This window comes from Coturnix japonica, chromosome 5, assembly GCF_001577835.2.
Source record: "Coturnix japonica isolate 7356 chromosome 5, Coturnix japonica 2.1, whole genome shotgun sequence".
In the NCBI taxonomy this organism is placed as follows: domain Eukaryota; kingdom Metazoa; phylum Chordata; class Aves; order Galliformes; family Phasianidae; genus Coturnix; species Coturnix japonica.
The window spans coordinates 14,135,080-14,157,223 of record NC_029520.1 but is presented as its reverse complement, the minus strand read 5'-3'; the positions used below and the strand labels follow the sequence as shown (position 1 = coordinate 14,157,223).

At 39.4% G+C, this 22,144-nt stretch overlaps 1 long non-coding RNA gene across 1 annotated transcript in view; it reads right to left on the bottom strand.

Annotated features, from left to right (window-relative positions):
• Positions 1–548: 548 nt before the first annotated feature.
• LOC107314629 overlaps positions 549–22,144 on the bottom strand; it is a 51,362-nt gene continuing 29,766 nt past the window's right edge. Inside the window, exon 2 of the long non-coding RNA XR_001555535.1 lies at positions 549–1,124. This is a non-coding gene — a long non-coding RNA (uncharacterized LOC107314629). The remainder of the gene's footprint in view (positions 1,125–22,144) is intronic.

Below are 22,144 nucleotides of genomic sequence, written 5' to 3'. Positions count from 1 at the left end.
CATTTCCTCATCCCCCACGCTATCAAACCATCCCACTGATCAGCAAGCACTTATTTCACGGCCTGCCGAAATACAATTTTTGTGGTCATTTACCCCTTTGGTAAGAAGGGCTGCTTTTGTTTTTGTCATTTACAGCAAAAAGATTGCTATAACTAGACCCAAGCCTGCAGCCTGTCTTGGTTTGTTTCAAGTTTTTGGGTTGTTTTTTTTTTTCCTTAAACTCCCTCAGGTCCTAATTCCTGCTGAATAAGAGCATGCTTACATCTCACTTGCAAAAGTACACCACAAGAACGGCTTGAAAAAACAACCTAAGCTAAAGCAGAGCCAGCATTTTTGCTGAGGGCTGACAGAGTACACCCTTGGGACAGCAGGACCCTGATGGCTAACATGACAGACATCAAGCAGAACAACAACCACTTTTGGGGAGCTGCCCTGACAAAGCTTCAAGTGGCACCAGGGTTTCTATTATGAGTGCTCCTCTGTTTCTAAGCAAAATGATATCAAACACACAAAAAGGAGAGCCAATAATGAGAAACTTGCAGCTGTTCTCGAAGAAAGAAAGACTTTTTTTTTATTGTACCCCAATCCAAAATACTTTAAACCAGTTTTATCAATAGCGATAAATCAGTATGATGATATGATGTCCCTTTAATCTTTTCTAAAACAAAATTTTTTGAACTTTTGAGCATGGCCTTCCCAAATGGGTTAGGTCTTCTAAGACAGCATCAAACCTTCTTTTCCTTGCTTCCCATGTCAGCCCGAATCCCAATAGTTATGAAGCATAAAAAAAAAGTTCAAAGTAAAATATAAATTACCATCCCCTTCAAACACAAGTAGAAGTCTTATTAAGTCTCTAGTGCTTGAATCACGTCCCATGTCTGTTCTTTAGACCTTTCTTCCTTTGTGAGGCATAAATGGACACATCTTATTGATTTTCTTTCAACCTGGATCACCTCGATTGCTGTGAATATGGCAGACAAATCCAACTCATTCTCCCGCAGGGAACGAGGAAGAATGCAGACGAGAAGCTGGGGAAAGTCTTCTCACAGTGGGATACCAGGAGTCATTACGCAAAAACCCAAGTCTAACTGCTTGTAATTCCAAGACCTTTTTCTTTTCAGCTCCTTCAAAAAAAAAATAAAAAATCTTTTTTTCTCTTTTTTTTTTTTTTTTAACGCTGAGAGGTCTTTCTTAAATTTTTTATGAATACCATTTTGGCTACGGTATCAATTTCTGAGGGTGTTTTTGTTTAAAAAGAGAAGTATCAAATAGGCCAGTGATAGCTGCAAAGCCTGATAAATACATATAGCTAATGATGATTGAATGTAAACAGGCACTGGCCAGAAAAAAAAAGTCAGAATCAGAGAAAGCATTGTTTGAAGCTTGACAAAAAAGCTAGTTAAAACTTTTTCCTTCTAACTTGGCTACACTCTGTATTTTTTTTCCCCCTCATTTATAGACTTACTTTTCTAAGGACAATTGTATGAAATGAAAGGAAGTGTAAAAGTAGAAAGATTTTTGTGCCTTACACCAAACCACTTACTGTACATGAAAAAGGGATTTACTGAATCAATTTAGTTGTGTAGGGTTTTTTAAATCAAGTGAAAGATTTCAGTGAAGTGGAAAAAGGTGGCAAGAATGTACAGCACCCCAAGCTTTGCTCCTAAAAGCAATAGAAAAGACACAATTGAAATGCAGTGGGACCTCCGTGGATGAATTAGATAGAATGTGTACAGACACTTTGCGGTGACAATCTGCTTCTGAAAGGGACATATTAAGTGCTAACTGCACCGAGAACGTAAATTGAAGACACCGATATCCAAGGACTAATTTCAAAGCACTCCTTCTTGTTAAATGAATTGCTGAAAGAGCAGGGTTTAAAAGACTTTGTTTTCATTTAAAGGATTTGAACTACACCTATCAGCAGACTGCAACAGAAAACTAATGCTAACATAATAAACCCGCCGCTGCTTCATTACCAGCTCGAGTTCATCACAGCTGTAATGAGCTGAATCTCTCCAGTGGTTCTCAACACAGCACGCAAAGCACTCTGCCTGTTTTCAGCCTCCACCAGACAAAACTAGCACTGCTTTTACAGTGAGAAAGGAAAAGCGTAGCTTGCTAGTAGTTTGACTACACGAAATTGCAGAAAAGGAGATAATCATCATTTAATGCTTTTTTAAGGAGACATTTGGAAACCGGTAAATGTATGTTTCAGTTATTTAAAAAAACAGAAACAAACAAACAAACGAAACTAGTTTTGAACAACAGAAAATATGATCTCAGAAGAAAGCAGCAAGAATTTTCTCAATGTGCAAGTTTTATATTGGCCTCTAGTTACCTCATTTCACAAAATAATTCTGATATCAATACCGATAGAGCTTGGGGGGTATCTCAGTATAATTCTTCTCACAAATATCCATTCAAGTAAATGATGCTGTTAGTCGAAATTCACCCAGCAGGCTAGCAGCATGCTCTGCATCACCTCTCTGCTCTCCATTTCTGTGAATACTCAATACATTCACTGATCAGAAGGTCCATGGGAACACCGAGGAAAGACAAAACACTGCAAACAGTGCACGTAAATATTTCAGTGGCAGATATCATGCTGTTCATAGCATGGTTCCTCAAAACGGGAACAAGGGATTGGTACAAAGAAAAGGAAAATGTAGCTAGGCAGGAGCCATGTCTTCTGGATGTATGAAAACTACAAAAAGGAATGACAGTTCCGTAACTGAGAAACTTCCACAAGAACCAAAATTATAGATGACTCCACAAGAGGAGTCAAAGGACCAGAGGCAGAGCCCTTCTGAGCAGGTAGTATCCTTTCTAACAGCCCAGTAGCCAGAGCCAGGCATGCTCAGACATAGTCATGCTTTCTTCCTCCTCAGGCTCTCATGTAACCTTGAACACATCATTTATCTCTTCAATACACTGGGTCCTCTAGGTACACATGAATATTGTAGGGTGTTATTCAAATATTGCAGAAGTGGGAATTATACAATAATCTAAGGTAGTATTATTATTTTCAAGATTGGCTGTTCAGAAAAAATTTAGGCATATTTTCTATGTTTTAATTTTTAATAGAGACTATAAAAGCAATGCACACAAGTCATAAGATCCAGCTACAACACCTGGTAGAAGAATCCAGGTGTTTCTCCTTCCAACGGCATCATTAAACATGAGGCTGATGTGAAATATTTATACTGAAGGTGAATCATAGACCGCAAAGGAGGAATCTAGGGCTGTAACTTCCACTAGCATCAAGCACAAAAATGCAAATACACTGAACAAATACGATATTAACTTTCAAATCACACGTTCTGTGTTTCACAAAGTATGTCATCACTTAGTCCTGATACAGATGATAGATGGTACAAAACACCACTGGTTTGGAACAAACTACGCAGAACAGATTTTGAGGGAAACACACCAAACAGAGCAGGATATAGGAACCCCCGTCTGTGAGTGGTGTGCCAGGCCAAGGAATGGCATTCTCCTTTCACATCACTGAATCCCTTTCTCAAATTTACACGTTCCATCTTAAAATTATCCTGGTCATTTGTGCCATTCACTCTCACAAAGGCTTGTGACTATGATTAAAGATATCCTTAATTACAGACCATTATTTACATGCTCAGTTTATACCAGTTCATTCCTCTAACCTAAACTGCTCTTACCAGTTCCCAATATTTGCCCTTAGCATCTTGTAAAAAATAGTCTTCCTCCAAGTTATTGTTCTGCAGAGCTAAACAAGACAATTTGTATGATCTCCTCTCCTTTTTATGCTCCCCTTTTCTCTCCTCATCTTCAGTGCCTCAATCTGCATCCCTTCCAGTCCTTAAACATGGGAAGCCACAGGTTGTATGGCTGCTCCGTGCTGTACAAGGTGATTCAATACCTTCTTAATATCTATTGGCAATACTTCATTGTATGCATCCTATAGCCATTTCAGCCCTTTCCATGCTGCTGCATCATATTGACAGTTCATAGCCACTGATCTCTCTGTCTGCTTACAAGCTTACAGCACAAATATTATTAGTCTCATATTGGTGTAGGAGTGAGGCATAAAATCTGCATGTGCCGAACTCCATTTCAGTATTGCATTTGCCCAACTCATTTCACTCCCCAAACTATTCAACATGTTGAATTATCATCAGGTCCACATTCTCTCTAAGACTTTCAACTTAAAGAACAGTAATTCACAGTTTCTGCTGCCTCAGTGAAGTATAACTCTCTCAGAAGCACCTTTATGAGAAAGTAATTAATTCTGTTGTTCATGATTCATAAACCTTCTATAAACTGAGACCAGCAATTTCCACCAGAGGCACACCTGGGTAGAAATCCACACAAGACATCAACTCATTTACCATGGTTTCATCATGCACATTTAGAAACCAAAGCTAGTTAGAGAGTAGACCATTTACTTGTACGTTTCTTCTGTAAACAGATAAGATAAATCACATTACCTGGGGGGAAGAAAATGCATAAAACCACCCATGTATTCACAAGCGTGCTCACAACAAGAAAACAAATGGACTCATATACTCTGTAGATCCCCTGGAAGCTCTAAGAGATACTTAAGATGATCTCTGTCCTCAAAAAAATACATAAGAACCATGATAAGACTTTAGAATCAGGTCAATATCTGATGTCCTTAATTCTAAAAGGTGTCTACAGACAGATGTAGTGTTACTGGTAAACATATATACAGTCTTGTTGAATAAAGTGTAGAGCTTGAATGAAATAAGAACTTCAGCTCCCCTTTCTGTATCAGCAGTAAATCAAGAACTTAAAGGCTGGACCAAAAATCTAGCAACCATTATAGCATATACCAGTATACTATTAGATATAGTTGTTGCCCAGGAAATTTCCTTAAACTGCTCACTTTAAAAATTCTTGTACTTCATCAACTGCAAAGTAAAAGTGCTGAGCAGCACAGAAGCCAGTACTAAAGAGTCCCAGGAGGCTAAGGAAATTGAAGAGACCTAGAATCCAGACCTTCTGTTACAACAGGGGCGCACAGCAGGGAGAAATGTTAAGACTGCTCCCTTTGGCTTTTCTATTGATATCTGCTTCTGAATCTGTTGCATACATCTTTCCAGCAGCTATCCTGGTTCTTTTGCTCCTAGATCCAGTTCTACAACATGTTCTAGATCTCATGTCACATTTTGGCTCCACCAGTATGTCATCTTCTCTCACTGACCTGAACCACCATCACTGAAGCTGCTGGAAAGACTCCAATTGGGATCAGTCAGCCCTGAGTCACATGCTGGAGTGTAGCCTTTGATAAGTCACAGTCAGCGCCCTGTCCAGTCAAGTTTTGAGCATCTCCAAGGATGGAGACTAAATAACAACCCCTCTGGGCAGCCTCTGTCAGTGTCTTTGTCCACCCTCACACTACCGAAGTTTCTACTTAGGCTTTTGTCTCCATTCTCTTACTCATTAAGCCATTCTGGATTAGCTCAGACCGGGCTAATTTGGAAAATGAAAAATTATCCAAGTTTCCAACAGGCCCAACCACTAAAAACTAACACCACACATAGCCTCAGGATTCAGAGCACCGGTTTTGTCTGCAGTAACAAACAGATTATGCTCAGCACAACAGTGGGACTGAAGAGCTGATACACACTGAAACAAATTGTACTTTGAGAGAAGTGGTGCATTACACCAGACTCCAATTCTTTTCTTCTCAGCTCTGATAAAAATTGTGCTAGGCATCTTTAGTCCACATGCACCTTTGCAATGCCCTGCTCACTGACAGACAGTGAACATCCACAGTCCATAATAGCAAATTACTGTCATCCAGCTTTCAACCCTAGAAAAATCCTTTCTGGAAATCCGCTGCAACTCTTCAGGCAGTACTTAACGCATCTCAGTGATAGGAGACATGGGCAAGCTCTCATGCTCCAAATAAGACATTTGCTGCTCAGTTCAGAGAAGTACTGTCAGTACTACCCTTACTTGGCAAACCTGAATAAGCTTATTACCATAAGAACAGCTCAGGCAGACTTTTCAGCATAAACATAGATATCGTGACTCCTTATGCACTCTTGCAAACTTCAAACTGTAATCACTTAGCTAAACAGCTGTGAAGTAGATGCCTATGTAAAAGATGGAGAAGAAGGACAAGTCTTAGTGATTAACTGTAATCATGGCATGAACTGAGTTCTGCCTTCAATACAGTTGCTCACAAGAGAGAGCAAATAAGAGCTGGCCGAAAAAAAACGTTGATAAAAGTTGGTCAGACTTTGCTAATTTATCACCAATGTATTATTTCACGAACTGGCAGGAGTTCAACAAACTTCTGGTTTCCACTTTTTCCCCAGCTGGAGAGCAAGGCTTTGGGATGTGGTGCATGGCAGGGATGTGTGAAGCAGCTTTGCAGGCGCTGCTTGATATGGATGACTCTAACAGGGTGCTGTTGTTGCTCATATCCATCAGGCAGACAGCTAGAGAGCCAGGAAATCATTGTGCTCCAAAAATACCAGTTTCCCATCTTTCCAAAAAGAATCAGTACATGGATTTTGCCAATACTTCTCCCCTGTTTTGGAAGGGTTTATGTTTGGCTTTCTCCTGAATCAACAGACAAATATTTCAGGAAAATGGAACACTTCTTGCATAAGTAAGAGTGGCCAGGAGCATTGCAAGTGCAATTATTGCAATCAATAAATCATTCCAAAAGTTGAATACAGATTGCTGGGATTCAGTACAGGTAAGCATATAGTTAAGGAGGCGAAATAGGCATAGCTAGCCCTTTTTTTCTCTATATCTTCTTTAAACCATTTAATGCCAACTCTAGAATCTTTACTCTTCATTTCATGCTTATTTTATATCTCTACCTTTTCTCCTCATCTCTAGAGTCTCCCAGATAGGTATTTTTCATCATCCACACTTTATCCCACTGCTCAGCTTTGAAATTGCTACAGGACACAATTATGTGTTGTTCACATAACGGCAGCTTCTAATTACAGACACTGTTCCCAAACCAAAGTGTGATATTTTGACACAGTGTTCAGTAAAGATCATGACTTTCACCAATACAACACCACAGTTCTCCTTGATTTTGTGACACATCCAAGCTCTTCATCTGCAATGACCCTTTCCAGAAGGATTATGTTATCAAACTATTACATAACAAAAATTCACTCCTATTTCTTTTCCATTCCAGCCAATATTTAATGAAATTCAGCAACTTCCCATCTCAGCTGTATCTATATGAGGTAGTTCAGGTCCCCACTGTTGTATACACATGAAGTTATATGCCCCCTCTTGCTCATGAATGATGTTCTGTTGAAAGGGGAGTACTGATAACTTCAAAATTATTTTGGATGCCACAGACTGAGGTTTATGCTTGTGTGTGGATGGTTCTTAGGTCTTAACTCCTGAGGAACAACAGATGGTATTATTGACCTCAATATTAATTAGGTGTCCTATGCATCAATAGGCTAGGAAGAGCAAATAAGATTTCCAAATGTTTCTCTGGAGGGTGAAGGCAGCCAGAATACAGAGGATACAGTAGCCAGTTAATTTCAATCCTAATATAAATTTTATGGCATACCTGTTCTTACCTATGTGAAAACAAAATGATATTTTTAAAACAATGATAACTACAATAAAAGGTGTAACTACAACAGTATAACTACAACAGTATAAAAAATTTAGGCATTCATTTCATGATATTTATGGGTACTCATCCCTATTACTTCAGTGAGATAACATTTCACCTGTTTGCTTTGTTATTATCCCAGTTCTAAAAATTATTAGACTGACTAGCTAATCAATACCCCTTTTTTTGATAGTAAAAGTCCTGCATCTACGGGAGAAAATAAATTGGATCGACAGGTGCTATCCTAGAAGATAAAGAAATGTCAAAATTTACCATGATTAAGGAAAATCCAGAGGTCCTACTTCCCATCCTATCCTCAGACTCCTTGGCCATGCATTACTATAACTCTATGGAACATTATGCATCAGGAAACATTAGTTTTCTTTATACTTCTTCTATATCTCTTATCATTAATCAATTCCATCTTGGATTTCTAGAATTTCAAATGCTTTGAACATTTCCTAGTTTCAAGAAGCCTCAAGTTCTAAATTCACTTACTTTCATATTATTTTCCTCTTGCAAAGCAGGAATAGAAATACATAGATCAATACATATATATATGCATACATATGTATATCCCAAACCTAAACAGCTTAAAAATAATTTGAAAAAAATAAGCTAACTTGCAATAAATGATAGAACTGTTTTCTACAGAATTTGAAAGAATGAACTGTATAAATTATTTGTGTGAAAACAGCAGCATTTCCAAATGTAAGGCTTAGAGCCCTTTTAAAAAATTCTAAAAATTAAACAATAGAAGCCATTTTTTAAAAGAGATAGGGCTCGCTGGGATTTATTAATGCACATCTTTCAGAGATATTCTTACTTGCACAATGCAAGCAGTAGGTTAGCATGGACTTCCAAATTATATTTAATTGGACAATTATTCAAAGTGAAAAACCCAACACAGTAAACTAAGGAGGTCTTTAATAAACACCTTGTCTCTTCAAGAAAAAACAAGGAAGTCATTTACTGACCCAAGAGGCACAATTTTGTCTTTGGTAAATTTATTTTAAAGTAATTGCCAGCTCCTGGAGTAACTATTTTTTAAAGAGGAACATGGCGCTCTCAAGCAGAATAATAAATTGTTCTGTGCCCTGTATGATGGCCTAATCACATTACAAAGATGTACATGTAGTTGTTTGAGGCAATGGAGGATGTGCATCACCTGGTGCATGAACCCGCTAAGACTCATTTAATGACACATAGTTTCTGCTCTCTTCAGATCAGGACTGAACTAGAGGGTGAAGACAAACTACAAAGTATACAGGCAAGCTTTACAGCTCTGCCTCCCTGCCCCTACCTTTCCACCCCAATGGGACTTTCTACAGAAGGCCCTGGTGGTTCATTGAAGATTCTCACTCACCGCCCCTCTCTCTGCCAGCTTGTATCCAGCACGAGGAGCAAGCTTCTTGAAAAGCCACAGCCTCCTCATGAAACAAAAAAAACTATGAAATTCACAATGAATAATAATGGTCAATTAAAAGTACAAAGCATTATTTTAGATGCCAGTTCCTTCACCTCTGCTGCAAAAGAACTCTACCAAGACTACTAGTTTTTCTTCCTCTGACAGGACGCTCTCTTCAGACCCAACATTGTTGGTATCAAGACTTTAGGCTTTGCTATCATAAAATGTTAAGGATAGACAATACCTCCACAAGTAGTCTGAACACCTTTGTACCGGCATAGAGCACCCTGAGGAAAGGGCTCCAGGAATAACCCTTAACTCCACATGTGATCACAGCACTTTTTCTTGCATGCAATGTTTCACCAAGAAATCTCCAGCTCTCAGTTCTTTTCTCCTTGTGAAGGTTATTCGCAGTGCTGGGCCAGCAATGCTAAATGAGCATGCCTCAATGATTCCCATGCGTTTCTGACTAAAAAGTGGGGACTCCTGCAGTGCAGATTACGATAAAAGATTTATTTGTGGGGAGCGGAAGACGGTGTCTTTAGTGAAGTTAATAAGTTGTTTTCATTTTAGATGCTTTCATTACAAAACCTGATAAATCTTAAGGCTAAGAGAGTATGTAAGAGTAATGAAGAGTTGAAAGGCTCTTCAGCTCTACGGTGATTATCTCTCTCTTTTAGTGCATTACCATGGGACATCTGGCTTCCAAATTTGTGCCTCTCTTCCACAGATCTGAGGACCAGCCTACCAATTATACATTCACATAGGTTGTAATAAATCAACAGCAGCCAAACTCTGACAAGGTGATGGCTGTTGACAGATAAAAACGATACACATTGTCGTGCTGTTCTCCAAAAACAAACACATGCTTTTTTATCAGATTTTTTTTTTCTTTTAATCAAAAAATTGCCTCTTCCAACACAGACTCACCTAATTTCACAGAGGACTTGCACTACACAAGGTTCCCCTATCTAAACCTGAGCTGCATGCAAAGCCAGGTTCTACAGCAGGCCAGGAATTCACCTCCCATTGCAGCTGAAGAAAAAGCTGCAGTGCTGATCTTGGGTCAGCTCAGCCCCAAAGACCTTTTACTTTAAGATGCACTTTTTGTGCAGAATAAAGGACTGAGCCAAAAAAGTCCACAGATGTAGAAGACTTGAATTTCTTTGTGAGTCAGGCAGGGGGTGGATATTATGCTTTCTTCCACAAAAGAGGTACAAGATGTGAGGTGAGGGCTGCTCAGTCCCCATCCCCAGGGATTCCAAGGATTCTAGCTGACATCACTGGATCCCTCTCGCCTGGTTCCAGCCCTCTGTCTCTCCAACATAATGATCCATATCTCCTCTAACCTGACATTCCAAACCAAAGATAGAGCAGTCCCAAAAAAGAGACTATAAAAGCAATGTGAGGTTCTCTCAAAGCACCTCATGCTTGGTAGTGCTGACAGGGGACTTCAGCCAGCTTGCTTACAAACACCTCAAGTCACATGGGAAGGATTCAACAGTCATTTGTAAAACTGTTCACCCTCTCTGTAAAACTACACAAAGATGCTGTATTGTCCCAGTCTGAAAATGTTATCAGAAAATGTAACGGAAGCAAATGACAAGCATTTTATGCCAGACTTTTTCAACAGCTGTAAAATCTGTGCACTATCACCCCAGGAACACGTGGGAAGCAAACAACCGCACTAATTCTTTTGGAATCTCTTAGTCATTCTCATTCGGGGAAACAGGACTTTATCCCAAAGCTATTTAGCACATGGTGGTAATTTACCCACTGTCTTATCCTCCCTAGAAGAGACCAGGACTTTTTTCACACAAATGACGTGAAATACCTTAATCTCCAGAAAAGTCAAGGACTGAGAGATCATCCGGTTCTGGCAGTCTCCTTGTTAGTGGAAAGAATCCAGCACCATCAAGCCCACCAAAAAATACCTAATTCCTTCAGAATGTCTTGCACATTGTGGGAAATGGCATCTATCAGATGTCTCTGCAGAGCTTTGAAGGAAATAGAGCCTTTTCCAGTGAACTGACAGGACAATAGCACATTACCCTCCAGCTCAGTTTTTTTTCTTTGATAATGCTATCTCCTAAAAAGAGCTCATCAGGCATGCTTTGAACTCCTTCTTATTGGTTTCATCTATTAAAAAAAAAAAAGAAAATGCACACACACACACATATATATAATATAACTTTATATTTTATATATATATATTTATTTTATATATATATATATATTTCTACCTTTCTTTTCTACTCCATTCCCTCTGGCTGGCATCATGTTTTGACCCTAGGACTGACAAGTCCAACAGAAACGAAATAGAGTTCTACAGACTTACAGTTTAGGTATCTGTTCCCTTTCTGCTAGAGAAAATAATTTCCTTGACATACACACTTCCCACTCTTATTCATAATGCTGAAAAAACTTTAACAGGGGAACAACACAGACAGAAAACTAGTTGATATTGTGACAAATGCTATTCACATCTACTTGTTCACTTTACAAAATCAGGTACTGAAATTTCCAAGCATGTCCTCAGCCATAGGTTTTTATGTCTTCTCTCATTTAAATCTCAGTAAAAGGAAATTATAGAAATTGTGTATCCTGGAGATGTTATACAAACCAGCATGTCTGTCATCTTATTATTCAGCCAAACTTTTAAAAGCTATACAACCTAATGTAGGTATGAGTTTTGTTTATAAAAGTCTCTTATAAACATGATATCCTAAGTAAACTTTCTTATCAATAATATGATTCAAGAAACCTATTTATTGTGGATTTTTAGCTATGAAATGTGCAACAGTATGAATAATATTAGAATAACAATCTGAAATTCTCAAACAAAGGAAATTATTCAGTCAACTTCTGTGATTCAAGAAGAATTAGGTAACTAATTTCATTTAGTATCATCAAATTTGCAACAAAACAAAAAATAAATGGAAAAAAAAAAAGAGATTGTAGCAAAATTCTGTTAGACAGGGCTACAAGAGGTCCCTTTGGGGAACTGCACTATGAGTGAGCACTCATGGAATCTTCACTGACTTTGGTACAGAATTTAGTACTCGTGGTATGAAAACTAGAGCAGAATATGAGACAAAACTGAATGGCTCATTCAACTACTGCTGGTGAACTGGGGACTACAGTAAGGCAGTTATTAGCTTGAAAACTCTTAGAGAGATATACTGATATTAAAATTTAAGATCGTTATTCTAGACACTAATGGATTCCTTAAGTTAAGCTGAACTTGTTTTTGGCACTAGAATGCAGAAATGCGACACTGGCTTATGTTCCAGTAGCAGCAGCAAAGTCATGTAATGACTTCTAGAACATGCAAAATTGGTTCACTGTTTACCATTAACATCTCCTCCAGCTGTATATAATTTTTTATTCAAGAAATGCACTCATCTAATGGCTACATGGGCTTCTACTTTGGACCTACATTTATTCATAGCAATAGTAATTACTATTTATTTTTCTGCTTCCTTGATCCTAGTCACCAAAATCTTTTTAAGTTTTAATTTGCTAAGCTAAGCAAGCCAAATTCCATTATTACCTTCATTAAGAGAAGTCTTCCATTTCCCTGATCACAATCACGTTCTCCACTTTCCATTTTAAACACAGACACCAAGAATTACACACCTGGGACTTGTACATTGACAGTTATACTTTCTTATCATTACTGGCAGTGACCAGCCATGAAATGTACACCTGGCTTACCCAGTGGAATGGCATTAAAAGTCCATGTCTACACATGGACATTATTAACAACCATGCACTCTTTTTTTAAGAGTTCACATCCCATCTTTCTGACTGTTTTCCAGCTGGCAGAAATACATTTCCCATTGACCACTACTTTTCTTGTGCCCCTACACTTGTTAAGGTGGTCCTCAAAATGCTCTGAGAACTTCCAGGATGTACGATCTTATATGAGCCACTGTTAATACTGCATTGACTGAATAAAAAGAAACAGAAGGATCATGTTATATTAAGCACTCCATACCTAGGCATGAAGAATACTGTAAATGTTCTGGAAATTTTATCTTCCACTTGCAAATGCAAAAATGTAGACACGACAGTCCTTGCGAGCATATTACCCCCATTTTCACACATTCCTTCTATAGTTCCTCTAAAACTGCTTCACAGAAATCCTCCAGAAAAACTCTACAAAATATATACAGCATTTATCAGAATTTCCAGACACAGCTTAAAAGAAAGATCACCTCCAGGATTGTTAAGAGCTATAAAAGGTAAATGTCAAGAAACCAAGTGTAAGGTAAAACTTTTACAACTACCAAAGGGATCCAGAGCCTCATCTACAGAATAATTCAAGCACTGTAACTATCTGTGTGCGATGCTAGGCAAAGCTGTAGCCCTAAGAGGCTACAAATATTTGAATCCAGCTTGGATATCCTATACTATGGATATATGCAGCGCAGAAGCAGAAAGATCTACTATAAATGCCTTCAATTCAGGAACACATACGTGCTGAAGAAGTTCTGAAGCTGTAACCAAGAACTAGCTCTCTTCTTCTAGGTAAGTAAACAGGATTAAGATAAACTTGCAGGAGCTCAGAGCTTCAGCTTCTCAGTTGAATAAAATAAGTGAATGATTTAAACAGCAGCAACATATATGGGAAGGTCTAAAAATTATGTTTTAAAAAATGAACAGAAGAACATGCAGGAAAGGCAAAGTAAACAGGACCTGAGAGGAGGAAAAATAAACAAGTTTATGACATTGGTTATGAGCATATATGTATTAGCAGAACAAGTAAGGGAAAAAAGGAAGTAAAAAATAAGAATTTCAAGGATTAGGGAAGGGAAAATACTGGGAAAATATGAATGCGTTTGTGATTAGGGCTACTGGATCTGCCTCTTTCAAGTACTTTAACAACTTGCTGTTCTGCCCTAGATCCCTTGCGTGACTTTCTTTAGCAAATTTGTTTGACTACACCTCTTCATCACATCCACTTTCCATTTGTGAAACGGAAGTAGCATCCTCCTAACATTTTCCTCTTTCTCTTCTTTTGACAGCATAAGCTTTCCAGAACGACTCTTTCCCTAGTTATGTATGAGTCCAGCTCCCAGAACAATGAGGTGCTCATCTCAGAAACAAGCAAGCCTTGAAAACCAAAGAGATAGTGGTAAAAAAAATATTTCCTGAGGGACAGCTGCTATTCAGATAGCCTGCTGGATGACTGAGCCAATGGCATAGCAGTGGTGGCAGACAGTAATGTCACATTCCCTGTCAAGAATCACCTGTTAAAAAGAGCCATGTACAAGAGGGGCAGGTCAATGAGATGAGCCATGGCTTGTCTCATCTACTACGTTTATCAAAGGTTACACTGCACACAGCATGAAGGACAGTAGGAATTCCCTCAATGTACATTCAAATGGAACAACTCTTGCTCCTGCTGCGAGCTCCGAGGTCTCCTCCGCAGGTGTCACTCTGGCTGCTGATGGCCATAGATAATAACGAGTTAGGGTACAGACTAACCAGGAAATGATACCACCTGCTACCCAACATAAATTACCAACCCCTCTGGGTATAATTACTCTTGTCAATGTGTCACATGGCTATTACATTCACTTTTATGCAGAAACACAGTCTATGAGCAGATCCTTCTGAAAGAATAGGCCTTGTGGCATTTCTATGAATTCACTGGAAAAAACAGCAAATTTGCTTCTGAGATGGAAAAGAAACAGGGAAAAAATGAAAGGCACCCCCCAGTAAGTTTCCCTCCTGTCTCCTCCAAAGTGTGCATCTCTTCTCATTTTCTAAGATCAGGGGTTCCCAAACTGCAATTCCCAAGAGACAGTAACATGTGAATTCTTACTTGATGCTGGATCATCACATCAGAAGTCAGCGGGCTTTTGCTCAGCCTGCAGCTGGAGTGACTTTCACAGCAGTTTTAGACACTTGTTTGTGAAACAAGCAGCTGTATCAGAAAGAGCTGAAGCATGAAAGTTCAGTGTTATTGCTGAAACAGCTCGGGTGTCTCTGAACCACCCCATGTTGTCTCCAGCCTAATGCCACACTTCTTGAGCAAGATTGCATGCTATGCTGCCAGCAATTCAGTCTCTGCCACTCTATTGTAAGCGCTTTAGAACAGAGTCTGACCCTTAAGACACTCAGAAAGGCCCAAATAGGGAAGAAACTGAACAAAGCTTTTCCCATTCTTCTGCTTAACCGGCTGTGTCTGAGTGCATGGGCCATTTGGTCAGAGTGTCCTTCTGGATACGCTGACAGACAAATCATCAGATTTTCTTCAGGTCCTGCCTAGGACTCTGCATAAAGTTGACAACTCTCTGCTGTACTCAGAATCTGATTTCTCCAGCTGCTCATGAATGGAGACGGTGTAAGAACCATCAGGACATTTGCCCTACAGTTGGCAAAAAGGACAGCCTGTGATTTTATGCAAATTCACACATACCCAATTGAGATAATTTACATTGATATAAGTTTTAATTCACATTATGTCTGTGCAGAATCACATATAAGGCCTAGAAACCATACTTCAACCAGAAAAAGGCTATTTGCTGAATGATACGAGCAGCACAATATGCCAACACCTGCCAAAGGTCCTTCTTGAAGATTGCTTATGATTATAAAGGTAAATTATTTGCTTGTATAAAACAATAATTAGAAAAAGTAAAGGTCATTCATCCATATATAAACCTGGCTGGAAAAAAAAAATCATCAGCATACAGAGTTAGCAGGCATATTCATTGCTTTATAAACAGCGGACTGGGATAACATTATATAGTTTGCAATCTGTATTTGTTCTACGTGAATCATAGCTTTGCATAATTTTATCACATTCCTGCCAGGCAAAAGCAAACATTAAAAGAAATATTAGAAGCCAGCCAGTTAAATATCATAGAAGAAGAAAAAAGCCTGCAACTATCTCCACTGTAATGACTGATGAGCATTATTTTATCTGTGTGATATGGTAGCTTGCGAGTATATTTTTTTGCAGTATCACTTGAAAATAATTTCTAATATGTGATTAGTTTATTTTGATTGGTCTAATATTGTTACATTGTACTAAAACGCTGATATAACTGCTCAGACTTTTTATATATAGTATGATTGATTAGGTGCAGATAAGAATGAAAATATTACTTCAAGAGACCTGACCTTCAGTGAATCATCTGAGATGAAGAGAATTTAAATGTTGTATTACTTGCACTCAGCACCAGAAAATGTTACAGGGGAAAAAAAAATAAAATAAAAATAACAAACCACTTACTGAAAATTTCTGCTATGATTAAGAACATTTTCCAGTAACATTCTTCCTCTCCTCCTGATGGAAACATTCCTCACTCCTAAACTCTGTTGCAAGACCAAGTACGTGCTGCAAAAGCCATGCAACACTTCACCAGACAGCAGAGAAGTGCCTTCTACACTTTTCTATTTTTCCTACATCACACAAAAGCTCTTTCCAGGAATCTGGGGACACACTTCTGGAAGGGCTCTGTCCTCTGCCCTGCAGGCAGGCAGTGAGGGCTCACTGTGTGCAGAAAGCACATTCCCAGCCCTTGGCACTAGCACCATACCAGGTCAGTACAACAGCAGCCCCACAGACGTGGAGCAGAAGCAGCCTCATATCTCCTTAATGCTTGACACAGGTAGCACATAGGAAGCTGTCCTGATTTGGGACCGCGTCTTAGAATCTAGGCTGATGAAATGTTGGCTCAAACCCATGTTTCTCCTCCATATGCCCATGCATATTTTGTGTGCTGTGGCTCTCTAGGGACATCCTTCCACTCACCAAGACACACTGCTGGTCTCTCTCATGCCACTTACACCCCAGTGGTTCTGTACCCACAAACTGCCCCATCCCCTGCCCTGCTGTCTGCTCGACCCCACTGCAACTCCCCACTGTAATGAGGCTGAGGGGAAGCTCTGTAGTTAAAGGAAAAGCCGTGCTGCAGCTGAGTACTGCTGTATTTTTCCCACCATGCTCATCTACATCTCATCACCCAAAGGAACCAGCAAGTTGCAGTCATGGTTTAGTCAACAGCACCACCAGCTTGTTCCCACATACTGAAAAATCCCAAACTCCCACTCAAGCCTCTATCCAAAGGCTCTACAAAATCCACGAGAGAGAAACTGGGCATGGAGATGGAAGCAGGAAGCTTAGAAATATTTCCTTACACCCACTGCCTTGCTCTAAATATACAAGAATTTAAGTCCATACCCAGTAAAAGTGTATTCATCCCAGGAAAAGGCTACTCAGCTATTCTCCAACTGAATCCTTGTTACAGGTTCCTTTATAAAGAAAAAAAGTAAGAGGGAAGAAAGCACTATGTAGAGCTAACCATTTGGCACAAGTAGTTATTACTGAAAGGAATTCTTCTCTGAACCATTTATCTTAAAGCGTGTCAGAGCAGGCATCAAAGGCAGCCGAGGCATTGGCAGAGTGCACACTGTCACTGTGATTGAAAGGACAGTATGTTTTCAAACAACTACACTTGTGTGAAGTGTCATCAGATCTGACTGCTTAATCCCGATTAAAGAGGGGGGAAAAAAAAAAAAGAAAAAAGGTTGTTCCATTCAGAGGTGAGACTACACTGATGACATTGTCCAAGAGTAATTTGATGGAGACAGTGGATAATCACAGCAGCCAAAGGGACTAGATTAGTGACAGAGTGCATCTCGGAGTCATCACCATATTGAACACACCGCTCAGGCAGGGATGAAAACCAGGGAGAGGCGGTTTAGAAGTTACATCTAGCAACCAACAAGCAAGATGTGCCAGGAGGATCTGTATTTGCAGATTGCCTTCCCTTTCCCACAGGATGCTACAAAAATTCAAAATTCAACACTGTCAGAGCAGTCTGAATCAGAAAGGAAATGGCATTTTACAAAGCAGCTTTAAAAACTGTCATTGTCCTTCAGGAGAACTCTATTATATTCCAGTAAAAGGCAAATTCAAAGGTAGAGAACAGGAAGTCACAGAAGCTGTTGCTTCTGACATTTAAATTGAAACAGAAAAAAAAATATATATATATATATTTTTTTTTTGTATGTATGTATATTTATATGTATACAGCGAAGTATAATTTGGGGTTGGACTAAAATATAATTTAAGCTTTTTTTTTTGTTTGTGATTTAATGTAAGACTATTACTACTTCTATCAATTAGTGTCAAAGTACCGATTGCTGCACAAAGTCACTTAAAAGTATCATCACACTCTTAGCAACGCCATGAAAACAGCATTCTGCCTATATGTGATAAGGAGGCATTTAAATTTGCTCATTTACACAAGTTCATCTGTTTGGGACCTAACCAAGAAACGTATGGCATCTTGATAATTCATCACGTTAAGGAGAGTGTGACTCCAGCAGACTTTGTTCTATTCCACTTCATGTTATCTCCCTGTGCATTCCCAGGGCTACGCTATAAAAGATTGCAAGGTGACAGAATATGTTCATACAGCCTCTAAGAGCTACTTTGTAGGATGCATTGTAGTCTGTTACCCTGAGGCACTAGAGTGTTTAATGATGTTGCTGTTTGTCGTTAGTTAGTATTCTCTAAGTGGATCTTATAGGAAAGTATTCTAAATTATACATTGAGAAGTTAACTTAATATTAGTGAAGAGAAAATGCTAGGAGATGGAGGTTGCTTTTGCAGGCTTTTGCACAGACGGGCACAGTTTCAAAGTTTACCAGCACCCCCCCAGCCAGCAATCAAGTCTATAAACCTTAAACGACCTAGCCCTGCTGCCACCCAGTCCACTCAGCAAGGCTGGAAGAGCATCCCCTGATATTTGCTGTCTTCTCTTACCTGCAGCCATGAACAAACGGGAAAGAGAAAGCTCAGCCATTATTTTTAATCATTTGCTTTCCAGGGCCTTCGTGTAAGTGAGATATCAGACATCATAACTATTCAGTTAACCAGCATTTTTATTAAGTATGTATTAATTTCTATCATTGCCATGTTCTCTAATAGCCACAGTAATTTCCTTGCTTCCAGCTATTACTTGTCATGTACTCTGCACGTGCATGCGTGTGGGTTAGAGAGATGGGAGGGGGGGTGAGGGAGAAGAGGGAGAAGGAAGGAGAGGGAAGGAGGAACGAAGGCATTTGGAAAGTGGGGGTCACAACTAGAGTAGAAATGGAGCTGCGGAATTATAGGCACAGCTCACAGTGACACCTAGAGTCAATCCTGCCTAATACTTTTCCATTGCAAACCCTTGTTCTTCTGCTCTGCCTCTCTATGCCACCTCTCCAAAGAGCTTTGTTTATAGCTTTAACTGGTATTTCCATGCTTAGGTTCTACTTCTGGCTTAACTTAAAATAAAATAACGAAAATAAATAACATAAAATATGATTAAAAAAAAAAAAAGAAGAAAAAAAAATAAAAGCCACACAGAGAAAACTGAAGACATCCCGCTTCAGCAAAAATGTCACAGCTGTTTTCAATAAGGCTAGAAAATTCAGGAGGGATTGCCAGCACAAACCACTTTCTTAAAACAAAATAGAACATTCTGAAGATTTGGAGAAGAAACATGTGAATTCAGCACAGAGATAACCCCAACGCAGACTAACATTCTTTATTTTCCTTATAAAAAATCCTCTTACTTAGCCATATGCAAAGACGTTTAAAACACCATCTGTGTGGGCTAAGTAGGAGCCTTCCAGCTGCTGGAGCCCAGGGGCCCCTGCACAACCTTAGCACTCGGGAGCTCGGGGAGCCCAGAGCATATCCTATCCTCCTCACTGCTCTTCCTGGCACTGCTGATTCCTATCAGGGATACAGGCCAACAAGGTTATGAGGATAACGTTGATTCTGCTATTTCCCATTTTTCAAGTTCAGCTTTCAAATAAACCGTTCCTTAAATATTTGTTTGCAGAAGAACACGATGCCAAAGCTTTGCATTGCAGTCAGAAGCCCAGAGATAAGCCTGCTGGGGATATTCTTGATTGGGATTGAGGAAAAAAACAGTGACATTCAAGGCATTATTCTGACAAAGTACAATCAAACACAACCATGAGCGACAGCAAGCAATGCGATCAACTACCTGACCACTGAGACGTTTTCAGGGCCCTAATGTGTGAGACAGGAATTATCTTTTGTCCCTTTGACTTTGACCAAGTCTGATTAAGTGAAAGAAATTCAACTAATTAAGATATCCAGGGGACCATATTCAGCTTTTTGTGATTTATTGCAGAATTTTAAAAGTTAACTTTGTTTTACTGTGACTTTTATGTATTAAAATTCAGGACCATCCACACAGACTTTATCCATGCATATTTCAAACTCTGGAAGAGCTCAAGTTTGAATTAGTGCTGATGTGTGGACATTGTTCATCATTAACACGCTGTATGTGTGCCCAGAAGAAAGGTCAAGGGATCCTGAAATATAAAAAACTCCCAATCGTCACCTTCTACAGAATAATGATGTTGTGCCAAGCCAAATTTAGATACCTGTTTGTGAAGGAGATGCCTGGTAGGAAAGAGAAGCTGCACAAGAGGACAGCTTTATCTAACACACTTGCCATCATTTGGCTGGTTAGATGTTTGAAAGCTGTACTAATTAGCATGGCTATAACTTGAAAAGGACAAAACGTTGTGTGTAATGTTGAAGAATAAATAGGAAATGGAATATCCAGAGTCTGTTACAGTACAAAACGTCATGAACACTGTGAACAACACACTCTGTAACTTGACCTCAACCACTAGGAGAAAGGAATCTAAATGTAAGAATGAGTATGAAGCTTTCAAATCAACGTATTTTCCCTATAAACAAATGTGATTTAAAAGAACCCAACTTTTAAATGGAATGCTGCCTCAGGGAAACTCACACAGCAAGTTAATTCTCTTCAGAATATCTTACAGTGTGTCTAGTTTCAGCCCTAAAAACTGTGAGCTGAGCCGTCTAGAACAATTTGTCCTTTTCAGGCAGGTGGTATTTATGGTCCTGCTAGCTAGCAGCTGTTAGGAGGAGAGACTCCTGCTTTTTAAAACAAAATCTGTGAAAGATCTGGCTCCCTGAATCACAGATTTAACACCAGGTCATTTCTTGCTCAGCAGCTCTAGAGCTCAGTACCTTATACATGCACAATTGCAGCCTTCTCCTCTCTAGGCACACTCATACCTCAGGTACAGACACACACAGCACATGCCTCAGCTTCTGTATTTGCAGCCTGCTACAGAGAGCACTGTCAGAACACCACAGGCTGCCACCATTTACCCATTTAGGCTCTGGGTGGCCAACCGCTGTAGCACATATGCAGAAAAAATGTGTGCTCCTGCTTTTCCTATCAGCAATGATTAGCAGTCCTAAGCATTTATAATTCTAGACTAACCATGCCTTTCTGGTTATCTAGATGAATCTTCTTCCCGCCTTCCCCCCCCCCTTTTTTTTTTGTTCTCAGAAAAGGAAGTAAAGTACTCCCATACGAACACAAGTGATTTTACAAGTAGACATTTATATACAAACAGCAGTACCAAAACCCAGCCCTAATCAGTATCTAGCTCCATGATGGAAAAACACATTTTAAAATTTCCTGCACCTTACCCACCCAGTCATGCTGAAAAGTATTGAACTATCAATCTCTGATCAGATGAACAGTGACAGTGCCCTTATTACTTGCATATGACATTGAGGTCCCCAAAGAACGCTGCTTTCAGTTGTGACACAGCGAATTTGGTTGGAGAAGAAAAAAATCCTCTAAACGCAAAGTTTGTAAATCTCCATACAGATTTGATTTATGTAGCTGTGATACACATTTCCTACAGCAATGCAGCATCTCCCTTCCAGTAAGCTGCACACAATGTGTGTCAACACAAATACTGCATGAACTGAAATGCAGACAAATGCCATACTTTAAAATAGGACATCTTAGGGAACAGCAGCATGCAGCCAACCAATGCAAACTTGTAGTTTTGATTTCTCCTACCAATTCAGTGTTTACAAACCACTCTCAGTAACCCTAATACAGTGGCTCCACATAGCGAAGCCTCAGTTAACAATTTTGCTGCTGCAAAGACCCCCTGCAGTGCTCCCTCTCCAGAGGCAGCAAGATCTGTGAGAGATCTGTGCTCCCCTGAACCTGTGTGATTTGGTTACTGCTGTCTTCTTGCTCTAGACAAAGCTGTGCCCTCCCTTCGCCCGTGCT